Raw genomic sequence first — 19,409 nt, 5'->3', positions numbered from 1 at the left:
ACTGTCTTTGTACCAGCAGTCATCATCAGTATGATTCATTTTCCCGCAGCGGCGGCATTTTTCACCTCTTTGTGACAGCACTGCATTCACTTTAAGGGAACCACTCAACTGCTGCACTTCACGTGTTGCTGTCTCTGCCGACACAGCATAATCAACTGCTTTGCGAAACGTGAGATCCTTTTCAGTCAAAAGACGCTTCTGCACAGTTTCACACTTTAATCCACACACAAATCTGTCTCGTAGAGCATCTTCCAGATACGCACCAAACTCGCAATGTTCTGACAGTCTTTTCAGCACCGCCACATACTGTGCGACCGTTTCTTCTTCCCCCTGATTCCTCTTGTGGAACCGGAACCTTTCAGCTATTACCAGCGGTTTGGGAGCAAAATGAGCTTGCAAAACACCCACAATATTGTCATACTGCATTGTCCCAGGCTTGCTTGGCGCCACTAGATTACGCAGCAGACTGTACGTCTTGGGACCCATCACACTCAGCAGCACCGGGACCCGTTTCTCAGGCTGAATGTCATTAGCAAGGGTGTAATGCTCAAAACGTTCAATATACGTCGCCCATTGCTCACCAGCATCATCAAAAGGGTCCATCTGTCCAATCATTCCAGCCATGATGTATCCGCTGTCCACAGCCAACACTGTCGTTTTTGACTCGTCGGCGAAAAGCAGCTAGCAGCTAGCTCCAATGCTAATTCACCACGCGATCGTCCGTTTTCCGTCCGAACTCGGCCACGCAGTCAGTTCATGCTCAGGGCCCTATTTCAGGAAGCCGGTTTAGAAAACTCAGAGTGAAAAACGATACTCAGGGTTGAGTAACCCCGAACTGTCCAACTCGGAATATTCGGTTTCAGAAAGGCTGATAACAATTAGTTCAGTCAACGCGGAGTTGCTTTAACCCCAAGTTAAACGCGCGGACGAGGATACATAAAGCCCTGATTAGTGGAGCACAGATTAAGCGAGTCACCATGGAGACGGAGGGAAAGAAGGCGCGGTCAATGTATTTTACAGCGCTTGAGGCCGAAATTCTGATGGCAGCATATGCCGATAACATACAAATTTTGCGGAAAAAAAGTAACACAGCCTCAGCTGCAAAAGAAAGGGTGCATGCATGGCAAAACATAGCCGACAGAGTCAATGCGTGAGTGTTAATTTAAACATTGATCTAGGGATTTCCACCCATTTAACACGTTATTTTATTATATTTTATTTTATTTTATATGTTATACATTTTATTTTGTGATGTGACGTGAGCGCAGGTGCGACCCAACAGGCCCCAAACGTTCCTGGCAGCAAGTAAAAATGAAATATAAAAATATAGTCCAAACAGGTAAGGTGTAATTGTATTATGAGCCATAGTGCTTGGTCTGTTTGTCCTATATAAATCAATTGCAGTTAGAGGCTACATTAATTTCCCCTCTGTAAGCACTTATTGAAATTATCTGAGCACATTACAAGTACATATTTGCTTACTCTGTATGCTCAAATGTGACCCGTTATAGCCAACAGAAAAAAAGCGGAGGCCCGAAAAACAGGTGGGGGTCCTCCACCACCACCACTCACAGAGCCTGGCCACTTGGCTTCCACATTTGTGATAATGTTGGCAGCATCACATATGATCTTCACAGTGCAGAGAACACAAATTAGCATCCATTACTAATAATGAACTAATTTGTTAGTTTGAAATGCTACAGGGAACTATGTACCTGTACATTAATGCTGTGGAAAGACTTCCTGTTCACATAGTCTCCTTCATTTACTGAAGGAGCAATGATTGGAATGTGAGTGCCATCTATACAGCCAATCACGCCTGGGAACCGTGAAAATAAATGTAAAATTTAAGTAGTAGTTCAAGTATCACCACATCATGAATTAAGTTTCGTTCATCCTGATACCTGCAATTTTGTGGCATCCTTCTTTGATAAATCCTGTGGGTCTATGACCGGGGAACACCACAGACGAGTACAGGAGACGTTTCAGTGCAACTGTAACATTCCTGACTGCCCGACAGACGGTAGCCTTGGAAACGTGCTCAGCGTCACCAATATTATACAGAAAGCTCCCGTTTGCAAAAAACCGAAGTGCGATACAAATAATATGTACAGAACTGAGAGAATGTCCGCGATGTATCACATGAGCAATATTAGGCCTGAGGATGTTATTCAAATAAATTATAGATTGTGCTGAAAAACGGTAACGTTCACACAGGAAATCATCAGGAAATGATAAAATGTCCAAACGCGCTCTAATCACTCTCTCCCGGCGGAGAGCTCTGCGGAGAATTTGGGCTTCAACATCTACTGGCTCTTCAAGGAAGGGACACGCCATGTCTGACACTTCCTACAGTCAGGTTTCCGACAAAGAGGCGGAGAACGTCAGGGTTAGTTGAAGTAAACCTGCTAGGGGGCAGGTTAGCTTCACGGAGTGTGTCGTCATAGTAACTCACTCAGAATTAATCTAAACTCGCTTTGTGAAACCGAAAACCCAGAGTTTTCGTTAACTCAGGGTATACTTACTCAGAGTTTGCACTAAACCGGCTTCCTGAAATAGGGCCCAGTAGACAGCCAAGTCTTCCAGACGTCACAACTCGTCGCCAATTTATGTTATATTTCCACTGTAGTGTCAATACACTATTAGAGCTTATGCCGAGTCAGACTGCACATACAACAGTTTGTTTACAAGTTGACTTCTTCTTTATTGGGATCACACAGAAGTAACACACACACATAACTGGGCGTGGTGCCCCCTACTGGCGATGGCTTGCATAGCACACAATAAATCTTGGTTCATACATAACAGTAACTTTGGTTTTACTCAGAATTCTCTTGTTAATGTGTTGCTTCCATAACTGGATACCCAGCAAGATTGCCAGTCTTCTAGCTTGCTTACTTGCCACAAGTGCACTGTGCCACCTACCAATAGAAAGGAAAAAAATAATGTGCATATTTCCCCGAGAGAAATCCCACGCCTGATTCTATCCTGGCCTGCTTTTTACATCCAACACAAAAACTGCAGTCGTGGTGCTTTCGATTGTACTCAGAACTCGGAAATTCTGCCTTCTGAATAGGAAGATGTAGGTAACACCAGACTGCAGATGAGCTGCATACAGGGCTGGACTGGGACAAAAAAATCGTCCCGGGCATTTTGACTAGAGACTGGCCCACCATTATAGGAAAGATCATAAAGCCTTTGAATGAAAATAAACACTGTTGTGACAGTGATGTACACTGTTCTGATGCGCCAGAATGTTCTGTTCTGATGTATCAATCTATCAATTGTTTGTTGTAAGACTCAGATAATTATTGTTTTAAAAGCTAGACATTTTAAATGAGAATAAGAAAGTATTTCCTTGTGCCCCCCTTTCCCTTTTAATTCCCTACATGGACCCCTGGCAACACTTTGCTAGACCCGCCCCTGCACAGTTACCAGCTGTCAGCTACTTAGAAAACGATCCTGGTGTTATTTTTCTCTCAGAAACAGTTCATAACTTCTCTTCAACTCATTCATGTTAACTAAAAGGTAAACCTGTTTCTCCATCACAGCTCTGATGATTCAGTAAGGACATCTCCTGGTTTCATCTTCATGTTTCCCTCTCACCACATATTCAAACCGATATCATGACCAGCAGGTTTACAGCTGTGGCTCCAGCAAACATCAGCTGATACTAGAAATTAATATTAAATAAATTCTAACAACAGCTGATCAAGCTTAAACGTGCTGCTGTTGTTTACCGCAACATCCGCTGGTTTCCTGTTTCTGGCGCAAAGTGGGCGATAAATAAACAAGAGAGAAAAGCTGATCAGCTGATCATTGATCAGTTTCATGATTGAAGTAGAAACTGGAGAGGCAGGGTGAGAGGATGAGAGAAGAAGAGGCAGCTGTGCAGCGTAAACACAGAATAACTCCAGCTTTGTGTCTTTTTCATTGTAGCTGAAGCCCGGGACAAACTGCATTCCTCTTCACCTCAATACGAAACGCGTAATATTTTCTCTGAATACCAGACGATTCTGTTTTTTATGGGACGGTTGGCAACTCTAATAATTAACCTTATGAACAAAATAAAGTTCAACATCAGTAACATAGCGCCCACCCAGCTGTATAGAAACTCCGTCATGCTAGCTAGTGTAACCCAGTGTTAATTTGGTTATCTGATATTGTGTGATATTTAGTATATATCTATATATCTATATTGGGTGTTCAGTTATAAAATGTTTTTCAATGATTTTGAGGTTTTTTTTATTGCTATTGGTTTGCGGCTGTTTTACGACAGTCGACTGTGGTAGTACATCCTAGCGGGAGGGGCTATGAGCTCACGTGGCTTGTAGCTGTGCCAGAGAACAAACTTGGGTGTAGTGATGTGTCGGTCGCGAACGAAATGGCTCTTAGAGCCGGCTCTTTGGCGTGAACGACGCGAGCCGGCTCAGTGTTTTTTTTGTTTTTCTTTCTCTCACCCTCTCTCTTGCACTTTTTTCCGCTTCACTCTGCACGCGAGCCTTGTGCTTTGCGCTGGGCAGAGGGGGGAGGGGCGGTAGTTACACTGGCAGTAGCAGAGGAACAGAGCAGGAGGGAGAGAGAGAGAAAGAGAGGCAGGGACAACAATGTCACATTAGAAAGGTATAGTAATCATCCACAACTATATTCAGTTGCAGATGATAAAGGATTCAGGAAGTTTATTCATGCAGGTCCATATGACAGAGAATATGCATCTTCTTTTTATTTTCATATTTTAATTTATATTTAATTGTATTGTGGTTTGCGGTATTTTGTGTTGTTTCAGTTTAAATTTGTTTAAAAGGAAAAAGCTGAAAATTTAAATAGTTTAAAGTTGAAATGTGAATAGTTGGTTTTTGTATTATATGATTTATTTATTACATTTTATGTGGCGTGAATAAATAAAAGTATATTTATGGTGGCCCCTACAGACAAAGCACATAAAAACTCCAAAACACGTAAAAACTCAAAACACGCACAAAATACAACAGAAGTGCTCCAGGATGCTAGGGCGCAGTGTTGAGCTTTTGTTACCTGGTGGCTACACAAGCCAGCAAGTACCAACGACCGGATTTGGTGTGTGGTAGTAACAGGTAAATGAACATTTTTTAAAATTATTTGAATATATATGAGTGCTTGTGTATAAATACACAAACAATACACACATGCTTTCAATTGTGTAATTTAAGTGATCTAGGTGATCTAGGTCAGCGGTCCACAACCTTTTTTGCGCCACGGACCGGTTTACGCCTGACAATATTTTCACGGACCGGCCTTTAAGGTGTCGCGGATAAATACAACAAAATTAAACTAGTACCGGTACCGAAAAAAGAAGATTTATTCATAACACACGTGAAAAGACCCAGGAAAACCGAGTTAATGATAAAAATGTAAACAAAATAACGCTGAAAACCGATAAAAACCCTGAAAACCATACATTTCACACCTGAGCCTCAACACTCACGGCCCGGTACCAAACGACTCACGGACCGATACCTTTCCGAGGCCCGGAGGTTGGGGACCGCTGATCTAGGTAGCTCTGTTTTGGAAGTTCAGTTCATGCTAGAAAAGTGTTTTGGAGTTTGTACGTGCTTTGTCTCTAGGGGCCACCGCATATATTTATATATAAACATATATAAATAAAACCACTTCTTTTTTTTTACATTAGTAATTCCTTTTGTGCATAATTTTATATTATTGTTAATAATAAATTAATTAAAGCAACAAAACAACCTGAAGAGCCGGTTCGGAGCCGAAAGAGCCGGCTCTTTTTAGTGAGCCGAGCTGAAAGAGCCGGTTCTCTAAAAAGAGCCGGAAATCCCATCACTACTTGGGTGAGCTAGCGGGGAATATCTCCTTCTGCAGTAGCCTAAAAAAAAGACTATTGTTCGTTCCCCTGCCAGGTAAAAATCTGTTTCGTATGTATATTATATTATTCCATGTGTTATCATGTGTTTGCTATGATGTGATGTGTAGTAATGGTTATTAAGGTGCTAATCGGGGATAAGCTATCAAGCTCGACAATTAGCCGCCATGCTAAGCGGACATTGGTAGCCAAGTTCGTATGTCACTGTGGGGTTATGAGCTCACGTGGCTTGTAGCTGGGCCAGAGAGCAAGCTTGGGTGAGCTAGCGGGGAATATCTCCTTCTGCAGTAGCCTAAAAAAAAGACTATTGTTCGTTCTCCTGCCAGACGCCTCGCTGCTGTGCTGCCTTACTGCTGTGCTGTCTCGCTGGTGCCATTAAAGGATCGGTGGCTGCCATCCATTCATCCATCCGGACCTTGATTATTTGGACCGAAGTACTCACACACACGCCCGCACTCAGTGCCATACACTCTCTTTATTTTGCTGGCCAGCTAACACCATTGTTTTTTTTTTCTTTTTGCATTCACAAAGACTATCCAAAGACATTTTGGTTATTGTCAAATAGACACTCTCTGATTACTGACTGAGAAGGTTGTGGTGTTACAACTAGAGATGGCACGATACCACTTTTTTATGTCCGATACCGATACCGATATCATAAATTTGGATATCTGCCGATACCGATATGAATCCGATATAGTGTTTTTTAATCAACAAAACTGTTTTTTAAATATATTGCTGCATTTTGTATAAGTTCATACTCAAGTTTAAAACAACAACTACACTAAAGCTATTCTGTTATACCTGTATGCAAAAAAAAATATTTCATAGTTCAGCAATACTGATCAATCTAATAAACTTAAACCTAGGGCTGCTCGATTATGGCAAAAATGATAATCACGATTATTTTCACTGAAATTGAGATCACGATTATTTGACGATATTTATTTAACCCTTTAAGACCTACTATAGAACCAAGTCCACCAGAGCTTATATTATTTTTTTACATGCTGTAGTGCCATTTGTGGGAGCATTTCAAGTTGCTATACATCAATACAACTGTTATAGCCCATATTTTAATAATATGTATGCATTAAGTCCATAGTAATTACATAAATTGCAAAAAAGTGCAATAAACTACAAAAAAAATTGAAAATCGCTTTTGTTTTGTTTACATATATTTCTACTTGGAGAAATTTAAGAGGTTTATCCCTCAAAACTTTAAATACAATAAAGTTGCAAAAAATAGTTTACAACAACTAGAGATGGCACGATACCACTTTTTTATGTCCGATACCGATACCGATATCCTAAATTTGGATATCTGCCGATACCGATATGAATCCGATATAGTGTTTTTTAATCAACAAAACTGTTTTTTTTTTATATCTTGCTGCATTTTGTATAAGTTCATACTCAAGTTTAAAACAACAACTACACTAAAGCTATTCTGTTATACCTATATGCAAAAAAATATATATTTCATAGTTCAGCAATACTGATCAATCTAATAAACCTACACCATCCTCCCTATTCTGGTATTTTAAAGAGCACTTAGCGTAAATATTAAGCAACCTAACTAATAGGGTTCCAACTCCCAGCAACAACAAAAATAAATAAATAAAAAATAGGGAACCACCCCTCACGCTCCACCTCATGATGCTTAATCAACGTAATCAACCTTAATTTGATGCAGTGTGGAAAAAAAATGCACAGAAATCAATTATTTTTCAAGAAATATTAAATAGATTCAACATCTTTCTTCAACAAAATTGCAGAATGCACAGATGGTACCTTCCCAAAGGAAAAAGTACTATAGCTTACTAGGGTATATATATTAGACTTAATAGTCACTATATACAGTAATTGACTTCTATTCATTTTACATCAAATTAAAACTTTGGGTGTCAGATAATTATTTATTAAAAGCTAGACATTTTAAATGAGAATAAGAAAGAAAAGTATGTCTTTGTGCCCCCTTTTCCCTGTTAATGCCCTATCGGCCCCCCTGGCTAAACTTTGCTAGATCCGCCCCTGCACAGTTACCAGCGTCAGCTACGTAGAAAAAGATCCTGGAGTAGAAAGTAATAATAAATACATTCTAACAACAGCTGATCAAGCTTAAACGTGCTGCTGTTGTTCAGCCGCTGGTTTCCTCTTTCTGGTGCAAAGTGGGCCAAAAACAAACCAGAGAGACGGACTCGCGACAGAAAAGCTGATCAGCTGATCATTAAGCAGTTTCATGATTGAAGTCGCAGCAAGAAGAGGCAGTCGCTCCATATATCGTTTGGTAAGCTTAACGCAGGAATGCTTTACAAACATTCAGAGATGGACTTACACACTTGCTTTACTTCTCTCGGGGATAACTTTGTCGGAGATGAAATGCCGGGTTGGTAGCTAAGCTCCAAATGCTATCCAGACCACCGACAGGTCCCGCATGCCACAGCCGCTCTATCACGTGATGCATACTGCTCCGAGTGCTAACGTTCTGAGGTGAGTTACGGCGTGTTGCAAGTTTTGTGAGGTGCTTTCGTGATATTTAATGGATCGGATTACATTTTTTATTTTTCTCCGATATCCGATCCAGTAATTTAGGTCAGTATCGGACCGATACCGATACGTAATATCGGATCGGTCCATCTCTAACAACAACAGGAAATTTATTTTGAGTGTCTTCATAGTTTTATTTTGGAGATACAGCAATTTTTATATACTGCAGGAAAAACAAAAAACAATCCTATGATGCAAATTTGCAAAGAAAACAGCATGTGCATCATTTCACTGTGGGAAGTGTTACGAACAGCTGATAGGAACGGCAAAACGTGTTTCTGGAATATTATGTTTTTGTTCCTGCAAGCGCTTTTTATGCAATTTTTGCAAAGCTATATGTGGAACGAAACCGTGACCGAGGACAAGCTGATGGCATCAGATGTAAGTACAACTCCTCCGGTTTCATATGCAAAACAAATTATTGCGCTAGCTTACACGGTTCAGGTTCTACAGGGATTTAACAATAGTTACGCAAAACGGAGCATGCAGCTCTGACCGGCTTTAAAGGGTTAACAATGACTTTAAAAAAATAATATAAAATAGTGTGCAACACCACTGAAGTTTTTTTTTTTAAACTCTCTTTTCAACCAACGGCAGTCACTCTCCAAATAACTTCTGCTTAGCTTTCCGAGCTTCCCTCGGGTCCTCTTAATCAGCGGTCTCCAACCTTTTTTGCGCCACGGACCGGTTTATGCCCGACAATATTTTCACGGACCGGCCTTTAAGGTGTCGCGGATAAATGAGGGAGGGGCTAATAATCGGCTCAGTCATTTTTAATGATCGTTGAAAGCCCAGATCGTAATCGTGATTAAAATTCGATTAATTGAGCAGCCCTACTTAAACCTACACCATCCTCCCTATTCTGGTATTTTAAAGAGTACTTAGCATAAATATTAAGCAACCTAACTAATAGGGTTCCAACTCCCAGCAACAACAAAAATAAATAAATAAAAAATAGGGAACCACCCCTCACGCTCCACCTCATGATGCTTAATCGACGTACTCAACCTTAATTTGATGCAGTGTGAAAAAAAATGCACAGAAATCAATTATTTTTCAAGAAATATTAAATAGATTCAACATCTTTTCTTCAACAAAATTGCAGACTGCACAGATGGTACCGTCCCAAAGGAAAAAGTACTATAGCTTACTAGGGTATATTAGACTTAATAGTTACTATATACAGTAATTGACTTCTATTTATTTTACATCAAATTAAAACTTTGGGTGTCAGATAATTATTTATTAAAAGCTAGACATTTTAAATGAGAATAAGAAAGAAAAGTATGTCTTTGTGCCCCCTTTTCCCTGTTAATGCCCTATCGGCCCCCCTGGCTAAACTTTGCTAGATCCGCCCCTGCACAGTTACCAGCGTCAGCTACGTAGAAAAAGATCCTGGTGTAGAAAGTAATATTAAATACATTCTAACAACAGCTGATCAAGCTTAAACGTGCTGCTGTTGTTCAGCCGCTGGTTTCCTCTTTCTGGTGCAAAGTGGGCCAAAAGCAAACTAGAGACACAGACTCGCGACAGAAAAGCCGATCAGCTGATCGTTAAGCAGTTTCATGATTGAAGTAGCAGCAGGAGAGGCAGTCGCTCCATATATCGCTTGTTAAGCTTAACGCAGGAATGCTTTACAAACATTCAGAGATGGACTTACACACTTGCTTTACTTCTCTCGGGATAACTTTGTCGGAGATGAAATGCCGGGTTGCTAGCGAAGCTCCAAATGCTATCCAGACCACTGACAGGTCCCGCATGCCACAGCGCTCTATCACGTGATGCATACTGCTCCGAGTGCTAACGTTCTGAGGTGAGTTACGGCGTGTTGCAAGTTTTGTGAGGTGCTTTCGTGATATTTAATGGATCGGATTACATTTTTTATTTTTCTCCGATATCCGATCCAGTAATTTAGGTCAGTATCGGACCGATACCGATACGTAATATCGGATCGGTCCATCTCTAGTTACAACCCCAGGACTGAGAAAAAGACTCTTTACATAATATATTCACTTGTCTCCTGGTTAGGAGAAGTGGCTATTGATGGAAATATTTTTTTTCTTCTTCTTGTCTTTGTTTACATTGTATCCCATGGAAGTTTTAAGTTGTTCAGGTTGAAACATTTGCACTTAGAGTCGGTTAAGTTTCCTTTGATGTATCAGTGTCAAGCTGATGTTTAAGAGGGTATGTTAAGGACAGATGTGCTCCAGTCCATCAATCCTTTAAAGTGCTGGACACCGATGGTAAATTGCCATCAGACCCTAAATAAATGGTCCTCTGCTGTTATCCATATTGCTTCACTCATTCTTTGGTGAGTAGACGTGTTGGTTACACTAGCACGCAGTACAAAAAAGTCAGCATAATGAAAATAAACTCCACCTAAACTTGGTTCATATCTGACCCAGATGGACTGCAGGTTATAACTTCTTACCTGAAGTTCAGTTCACCTGACACTCTCGGACCAGCGGCCGCTTCGGGTCTCTCCTCTTGCCTCCCTTTTCCTTCATCCACCTGCTGGCCTCCACCACTTGCTAATGTTATTGAATCTGTGGAAGCTCCGCGATAGCCACCACACGAAGTAACGAATAACGCGTTCCTGGTTTTGGCATAATAACTAGTTACTGTGCTCGTTACCACAATAATAACGTAGTTACTGTAACGCGTTACTTAATAACGCGTTAGTCCCAACACTGCCTACGACATTCATATTAAACACATTCAGGTCCTACGTGTATATTCTGATGTTGACAGTTTTTGAAATGTTTACCAAAAAAATGACACAAGAACACAAGGCTACACACAATTTTCCTACAAATGCTTTCCATCAGAGTGTTTTGAAAGATGCTGTAATCACAAGAAAAGTTACTATATAATTGCTAACATTTCCAGACGTCTGCAGACAGCCTTTTATCTACTGTCTGTGCACTGCCTTCTCCCAGAGAGCGGCTATCAGAAACCAAAAGTGAACTCGTCACTGTTTGATCGCAGTGACACTGATCATATGATAATTATTTGTTTACTCAGCTGGTCATGTCATTACGCAGCAGCACTACACTCTCCTGTGTGTCTTCTTTATGTATTCAGTTTGTTTCTTGGTTTTGATGTTTTCTCATTATTTTCAGGCTTGTTTTAAAGGTTGCGGTGTTTGTTAGAAAAATTCCTCCAACATTCATCCGCCGTCTGCTTTCTTTAGGAGCTGCATTTCTTCTCGGAAAGCTTTAATCATCTGTTTCACTGAACCAAATGCAGGTTAACCGAGTTCCTTTAAGTCAACTTACATGACATTAATGCACATCTCTTATGCCACATTTTTTAAAGTGCTAAGTGTGATTTAGAAAGAGGAAAGAGGACCCAGCTTTAGGTGTAAATCAACTGTAGGTGGTGCAGGGGTGACAGAGGACACAGGAAACACCAGCTCAAAGAACTATATTTCCAAATGACAGATTGGGAAATGAGGAAGACTGCAGAGAGGATTCATCGATGTGGTGAAGGAGGGCATGCAGAGGGTCAGTGTGACGGAAGAGGATGCTAAGGACGGAGTGACATGGAGCAGCTGAAGGAAGAGGAGGATGGTTCTGAATCATCGTCACTGGCATTTTGCCCACCATTGTGTTGTCTTTTGGAGTGAAACCATATTCTGATAGGACACGAGGGTAGTTAGCGAGCTGCATCCATAAAGCTGATGGATGCAAACATACAGATGTGTATGCTAATAACTGCTTAGTAACTGACTAATAAAATCCTGGAATTTTGCTCACTGAGATGGGAGGACAGATTATATCTGATTATTTTTATTCATATATATATTTTTACATTATTAAGCTGTGATTTGGTATTAAGTTCCTGGTGTTTTCTGTCACAATGCATCATGCACATTTTGCCTCTATGGAATACTTCACATTTTATGAATGCAAATATGATATTAAATTCATGCCAAAGCAGTCAGTCTGACTGGCTGAAGACAACAGCTTAAGCCCCCACTAACCTCCACTTCCTCCTCCTTCTGTATGTGTCCCAGGGTCAGGCTGTCTATTTCAGTATGAAAGTCCTGTTGGTGGCCTGCTGACCCTGGAGGTTCTGCTGCCTCAGAGATACCAACCCTGAAATTAACAACCTGCCCTCCCCTCATCTTCCTCCCTCCCCTCCTCCTCTCTCACCCCTCACACTTGTTTTTAATCACTCCTTCTTTCTGTTCTTGCTCATTGTTCTTCCTCCTCCACTTCCTTCTCCTTTTAATTCTCTTTATTATTATATTTCTTTTCCTCTGTCTTGTCCAAACCTTCTCACTCCCTCTTTTTTCGTCCTTCATCACTTTTTCTCATCGACCTCCTGGCTTTTGTTCTCCTTTGCCCCTGCAGATGATTCATCCTTAAGCACAAACACGATTGAGTGTCTTTAAACATGGAGCTGTTTGTTGTCTGCAACTGCAAATTTAGCTTGAGATAAAGTGAAGAGTTTCTGTTTTTAATGTGCAAGTCACCAGGATCACAGCCGTGCTTTTCTTGAACCTCTGTAGTGTTGATGGTAATATAAGGAGGGATTTTTTTCACTCTTGGCTCTCAGCACCAAGGCAAACCTAAGTGTTGGCAAGCATGTCAAACACTGATCATGATGTTCATGGCAGGACACCACAGGGGAAGCAACTGCCAGCCCAGGCCGAAGTTTGCCAAAGAGCAGCCTGACACTTCACGGATTAATGAAGTTAAGGCTGAATTATCTGGAACAAACAAGCAGCACTTCTACATACATACACATTCAGAGAGCTGGAGCCCAGAAGCTTTCACAAATACAGACATAAAATAAGATATGCTAAGATGTACTTTAGTCCCAAACATTTGGAAATTAATGTGTCAAATCAACCAAAATACAAAAATAGCCTAAATAAAGTCAAATTGCTCAAAAAAATAAATTTAAATATTTCTGTAAGGTAAAACTAACAAAAAATGAACAAAAAATACAATTAAATGTATTTTTTTAATTATTGAAAGTAAAATAAAAATGATAAAATAATAATAATAAAACTTAAACATCACTGCAGATATTGTGGTGTGAGTTTCATTATGGGGATGTGCTGAAACAAATGTTAGAGAAATTCTGCAGCTGCATGTCCAGTAAGTGAAGCAGAGGGTGGTCAACAGCCATTAATAATCTGTAGCCAGTCACTACAGCCAGATGGAGAAAGCCAAACGGGGTGTTTATCAATCGAACTGGATACAAGCAGCAACAGCATGCGCAGAGTTCCCCTTACGAATCCACATGGATGCATTCCAGATCAACTCAATATTCAAGCCACAGAAACATTGCTTCATATTAACCTGTCTGGGATTACACCACCTTTCAGTCACAGTGCAATCCACCCAAAAAGTCCGAAGCCTAGTACAGTCGTGCTGCAGTCCAGTCTCCGTTAGAGACATCAAATTGCACTCACTCTGGGATTTAATAAGCTCACAGAGCTCGTATCTTATTGTCCAAACACCTCACATTCCCCATGATGAGAGTTTAGATTTCCTCAACTTAGCTCCACCTCTAAAACTCCACTGTCTCTGTCTCCACTGTAGTTCCACCAGGATTTCAGGCCTCACTCATATCAGGTATCAGGTGCTGGGAAGAGGCTGTGAATTTGCCTGATAGCTTGGTTGAAGAAGTTTTTGCAGAATCTCAGAGTGCAGTTGGCATTGTAATGCATCATGCACATTTATGCCGCTATGGCATACTTCACAGTATTCCATAGCGGCATTGCAAACAATCTGTGTGCAGGAAGGGTGTGGTACTGCATGGTGGCAGCATGTCTGTGCACAGGCAAAGAGAGACGTAGGTGCTCAGAAGGCTTCCACTTCCAGAGTTCCACTGGAGAAGGTGGTGAGGATTAGTGACAGAGGTCTAGCTTTCTTTAGTCTTTACAGGAAGTGGAGCCACAATTGTGACTCCTTCGCAACAGAGCTTGAGTTGGTGGACCAGGCGAGCTTGTTAGTGATGTGTACACCAAGGAATGCAGTGTTTCTGAATCTCTGCTGTTCACAGTATAACGAACACAAAAAAATGTTTACCTATAGATTTTGGTTTCAGGTTTCTCTCACGTGAACTTGAAGAAGTTTCAAAAGTCTGTCTCGGGCACAGCAGATCTCCTACACCTACATCACCCCATCCTTTCTGTCACACCAACCCTCTGCATATCCTCCTTCACTACATCCATGAATCTCCAGCCTGGCAGCTTCATCTACAACATCCTCTGTCTAAGATATCCACTCTCCCTCCTCTGCACATGTCCAAACCATCTTAGCCTCGCCAGTTTACATCACAAAAACAAAAAGCAGACCCATGCACATCACAAGGCATGGTGTTGTCTTGCCATTATGCATAAGCTGTCTTTTGCTTGAGTTCATTGATGTATTGGACACAGCAATATCAGCTGACAAATGTTATCAGTCCTGTTATAGAGACCCTACAAAGACCACCTTAAGAGGTCAGAAGAGTAGAGGTGCCCATTTATCAGCCTGGAGGCCCACGCTCATTCTCTTTTTCTCATGATGTCTTGGTTTTGTGTTGTTTTTTTGTTTAGTATACTATAATACCAAAAGTATTCACTCAACTATCCAAATCACTGAATTCAGCTCCATGGCCACAACTGTATAAAATCAATCAGACTGCTTCTACAAACGATGAATCAGACGGGAGACTGCGAGACAGACCTGCTCGTCCAACATCAGTGTCTGACCTCACAAACATGCTTCTGGAAAAATGGTCACATATTCCTATAAACACACTCCTTCCCAGAGGAATTGAAACTGTTACAGCGGCAAAGGGTGTGCTGACATCATAGTCAAGTCTGTGGGTTGAAAATGTTATGTCACTCGAATTCATTTGTGTGGAAATGCAGATGAACGTACTTTTGGAAATATTGTTTTATTGAGTCTTTTATTGTTACTGTAGTGATGACTTCCACGTTTAGTGAAAGTGGTTTTGCTTTATTGTGTTTTTATTTTGTTCTAGTCTCCACTGTGTTTCCCTGTCACTGCTTCCTTTTGTCTCGTTTCTGTGTTTCTGCCTCTGTTCCTCTGTCTCTGTGTCGTTACCAGTAAGAGTCGTCTTGTGTCTGATTGTTTCCATCTCTATCTCATCCCAAACCTGTTTCAAATCCACAGTTACTCCTCTAGTCCAACCACAGTTAGTCCTCTAGTCCAACCAACCCAACCAGATGGGGTAAGGAGAAGGAAGGCAGAAAAGAGGAGACCATTAGCAACAAGCAGAACAAAACAAACCACAGGAGCCAGTAACTAAAGCATTCTGGTATTTAGTAGTGACAAAATGTGGGGAGTGAAAAAGAAGGGAGTGAAGATTCAAAAGATCTTATCACTTCAGGGGACTTTACATGACTTACCTTAGCGACCAAACTGACACAAACCTGACTCTAACCTCTAAATTAATCCTAAACCCAGTCTAAATCCCCTAAAATCAAATGATTTGCACTGACAGGTTTTGCATTTTCTCTGCATTATGACAGTTTCAGGTGACAGCCACTGCCCCCAACACCTCTAATACCCACAGAGAAGCTGTGGGAGTTGAATTGCACTTCACTTTTTTCAGCTCAGCCTAGTGGACCAAAACTCATCATCCCTGACATCATTCCTGTCTGGCCTCGCTCGCTCTCTGTCTTTCCACCTCCATCCGTTCTACTCCAACCAATCAGTGACACAGAGACAGAGGTCACTGTCTGTGTGCATGCGTGTGTGTGTGTGTGTGTGTGTGTGTGTGTGTGTGTGTGTGTGTGTGTGTGTGTGTGTGTGTATGTGTGTGTGCCAAAAAGCCAGAGTCATTATTTAAACTGTTGGATCTGAACTGAAGTCTGAATTTCCTCACACATCTGAAAATGAATCACATGTGTCCAGGTTAGAGTTCAGAGGTGTCCCCTCACACTTTCTGTGTCAGTCTTTAATAAATAATTGACTCATTTATCGATTCAGAAGATATTTCACTGTTATACATCCTGCTTGTTGCCGATGTCCTACCTCGCTGTGTTTCTACTTCTGCTTTCTCTTTAGTTAGACTCTCATTTTTTCACTTTCATTTTTTTTAACTATTTTTTCACCAAAACTCATTTAATCACAGAGGGTCTAATCTTTTGTGGATTCTCATAAATATATTTTATTAGTTTGTTATTTTTTATGCAAGGACCTTCATTGCTCTCTTGCTCAGGGTGACGCTTACCTTTCTGTAGAAAAGTCACAACGCATGACCTGAAGCTAAATGTGGACCTACAATCAAATCCAGCTTTAGCAGATTTACTGCTATATTGTGAGTTCATCATGCTTTTACTTTTCTTCAAGACCGAGTGTTAAAATAAGAATCCAAAGTTGTCTGATATTGATATTAAGCCACTGTACAGGCCCCATGTTAATACCAGCATCCATGTTTTAGACCTAATGTCTCCTCTACTGCCCAGTGGATTTATAGAAATCAGTTTAGACATTTACTGCATATCCTTGATTAAATTCATCATTCATTTTTGGGGTGGTCTGAAAAGTGAACCTGTAACTCCTTGAAATGGTCAGCAGCGGGTGCTCGTCTGATTACAAAACAACAATAAATAAACAAGTAATGATATTTATTATCTTTTGGTTTCGGTTGCACTAATCAACCATCAAAAGTTAGGAGTTTAGTTTAACCAGTAGGTACGTTTAGTTTTAAGCCTGTTTGATGTTAGTCAGAATGTCATGGTCCAACGTTTGGAGTTTGTTGTGGACTCATGATTCTTTCTGCTGCATTTAAGAATTGAAAGAAAGTGTTAGCTCAGTATTGTTTAGATTTTCCCTGGTGCATCTGAGGTTATTTCTAGTTTCTGTTTTTTTGTTATTCCTAGTCTCATGTCTGTGTCTTGCCATCATTGTTTCCTTTGTAGGCAGCCTTGTATCTGTGTGTTTTGTCGTTCTTTCTGTCTCGCCTGTCTGTTTTCTCTTTCATGTCTCCCATCGCAAACTGGTCCAGACCAAATCATTATGCGTTCCCAGGCCTTGAAGTCCTGCGATTGCTCCTGACAGCAAACCTGACATGAAATGAAATACAGATGCTAATCAAACTAGTTTTGTAGCATTAACATTAGCTCACCTCAAATTTCTCATATAATTATGGCCATGTCCATGTGTTCACACAGTCTGCTTGATAATCATGCAAGAGCAGGAAGATAAAGGAGAAAGAGGTCAAAACTACAAAAACCAAGTAGGTTTTGCTTTTGAAATTTAAGTGCATTGGTTTTTTGTAATTTTCTAACAAATCTTATTATGATCTTGCCTGCCCTTGTTGTGAGTCATCATGAAACCAGGTAAAAATGTACAGAGTAAATCATGCCTAAAAGTGACTCCCCAGGGAATATTAAATAAAGCTGAGGATAATTATTTGAAAGTAATACAGAATGCCCAGAACCCCCACTGCATTATAATCCAGTATATCTGTGACTGCCACCTGGTGCCTCATTCTTCTATTTTCTTTACATTTTCACTATAATTCGATACTTAAAATTTAAGAGCTGTTACTGCTTTGCTTCTCTTACTATAAAAAAAAGAGCAGCATGACTTTGATGTTAACTTGAATCCATGGTAACTGTATTTCATAAACCACCAATATTTGGCACCCCAGAGGTGTGCCAATATTTGGCACACCTCTGGGGTTTCCATCTATCCAGAATAGATGGAAACACAGGTGTTTCCATCTATTCTGGATAATTAAGTCTGCCCTCAGTTTAAAGCAGAGTGAGCATGTGCAGAGACGTCAGGAACTAAAAGAAAAGACCCACCCTATTTATGGCCAAAGTTAGGAGAAAAAAAAACAAGGAGCCAGTCTATGGACCCCTACACGCTTCTAATTGGTTACATTAGGCAATGCAACTGGAGACTTCTGACTACATTTGTGTGTGGGTGCCTTTAGAAATGTCATAACACAGTACGGGCGATGCTTCAATCAGTTAGAAGCATTAAGGTGTGAGAATATTTTCAAATAGTTTGCGAGTCTGATTACTCTCAAGTCTTATGAAACCAAGACAAACGATCATTTTAAAGAATAGCTCAGATGTTCAGCAGGGACTCCCACACACTAAATCTCTCTCTGGATGAGGATTAAATACAAACACATGGACAGGTTTTAGTCGTAGCCAGTATTTGTTTTAGAAACTTTCAGTGTTTGCTTCATCTGTGATTAACAGGACTGTTGGCTCAGTAACCAATCGCAGTCCAGCCTGAAGTGATTGCTGGAAATGTCCTAATTCAGGAAGATAATGGATGAAGGTAAATCAGCTCCATTATTCTCTGTAACGCAATATCTCAGCGTGATTTATCGCTGTCTTTAACCAAGCTCAGAAATTACCATAGGACATCTGTTTTTTTTTTACATTTCTTTTAGTTAATGTGCCCAAATCCACACAAAAAGTTAACTGGAGATCAAACTGTCTTTGAATGCCATCCACGTTTCCATTCAGGATGGGTTTCAAGAAGAATCGCACAACAAAAGGAGCCAGTTGAGGTGCTTTAGACATCTGACTAGTATACTTCCTGGGTGCCTCCAAGGTGAGGTGTTTTGACTTTGAATCTGGACCTTGATAAACAAAATGGATGGATTTTTACTTCCAAGCTAGAGTGCTAAGCAGTACATGGAAATAACCATTGTCTATGTTAATTAAATGGGACAGTCTTGTTAAAGTCATAAGAAAGGGGTAGGTAGTAACTGGACTGTTAAAACAAGCTGTTCTCAAGATTTTATCGGACACTTTTGGAAATTATAAAACAAGACCAGATGTTTTGCCACCACTGGTTGATCATTTTAATTAGATCAAAGTGGCAGACTGAACTGTCAACAGGCTTACACCCCCATTCATAGAGCAATCTGCTAGCAAGGCTAAAAATATACAGCTCATACACCTTTCAACAGCAACCTCATTACGTGTGACCTTAAGAGTTGATGAAGATTGTCTGGATGTGCTATTGAGTGAGTGAGTGCTCCAATTGAT

This window comes from Aulonocara sp. 'chitande type north' Nkhata Bay, linkage group LG7 (assembly GCF_057382095.1).
Source record: "Aulonocara sp. 'chitande type north' Nkhata Bay isolate Kocher_YH1m ecotype deep benthic linkage group LG7, A_spYH_male_GT1.1, whole genome shotgun sequence".
NCBI classification, from domain to species: domain Eukaryota; kingdom Metazoa; phylum Chordata; class Actinopteri; order Cichliformes; family Cichlidae; genus Aulonocara; species Aulonocara sp. 'chitande type north' Nkhata Bay.
This window is presented reverse-complemented; position numbering follows the sequence as displayed.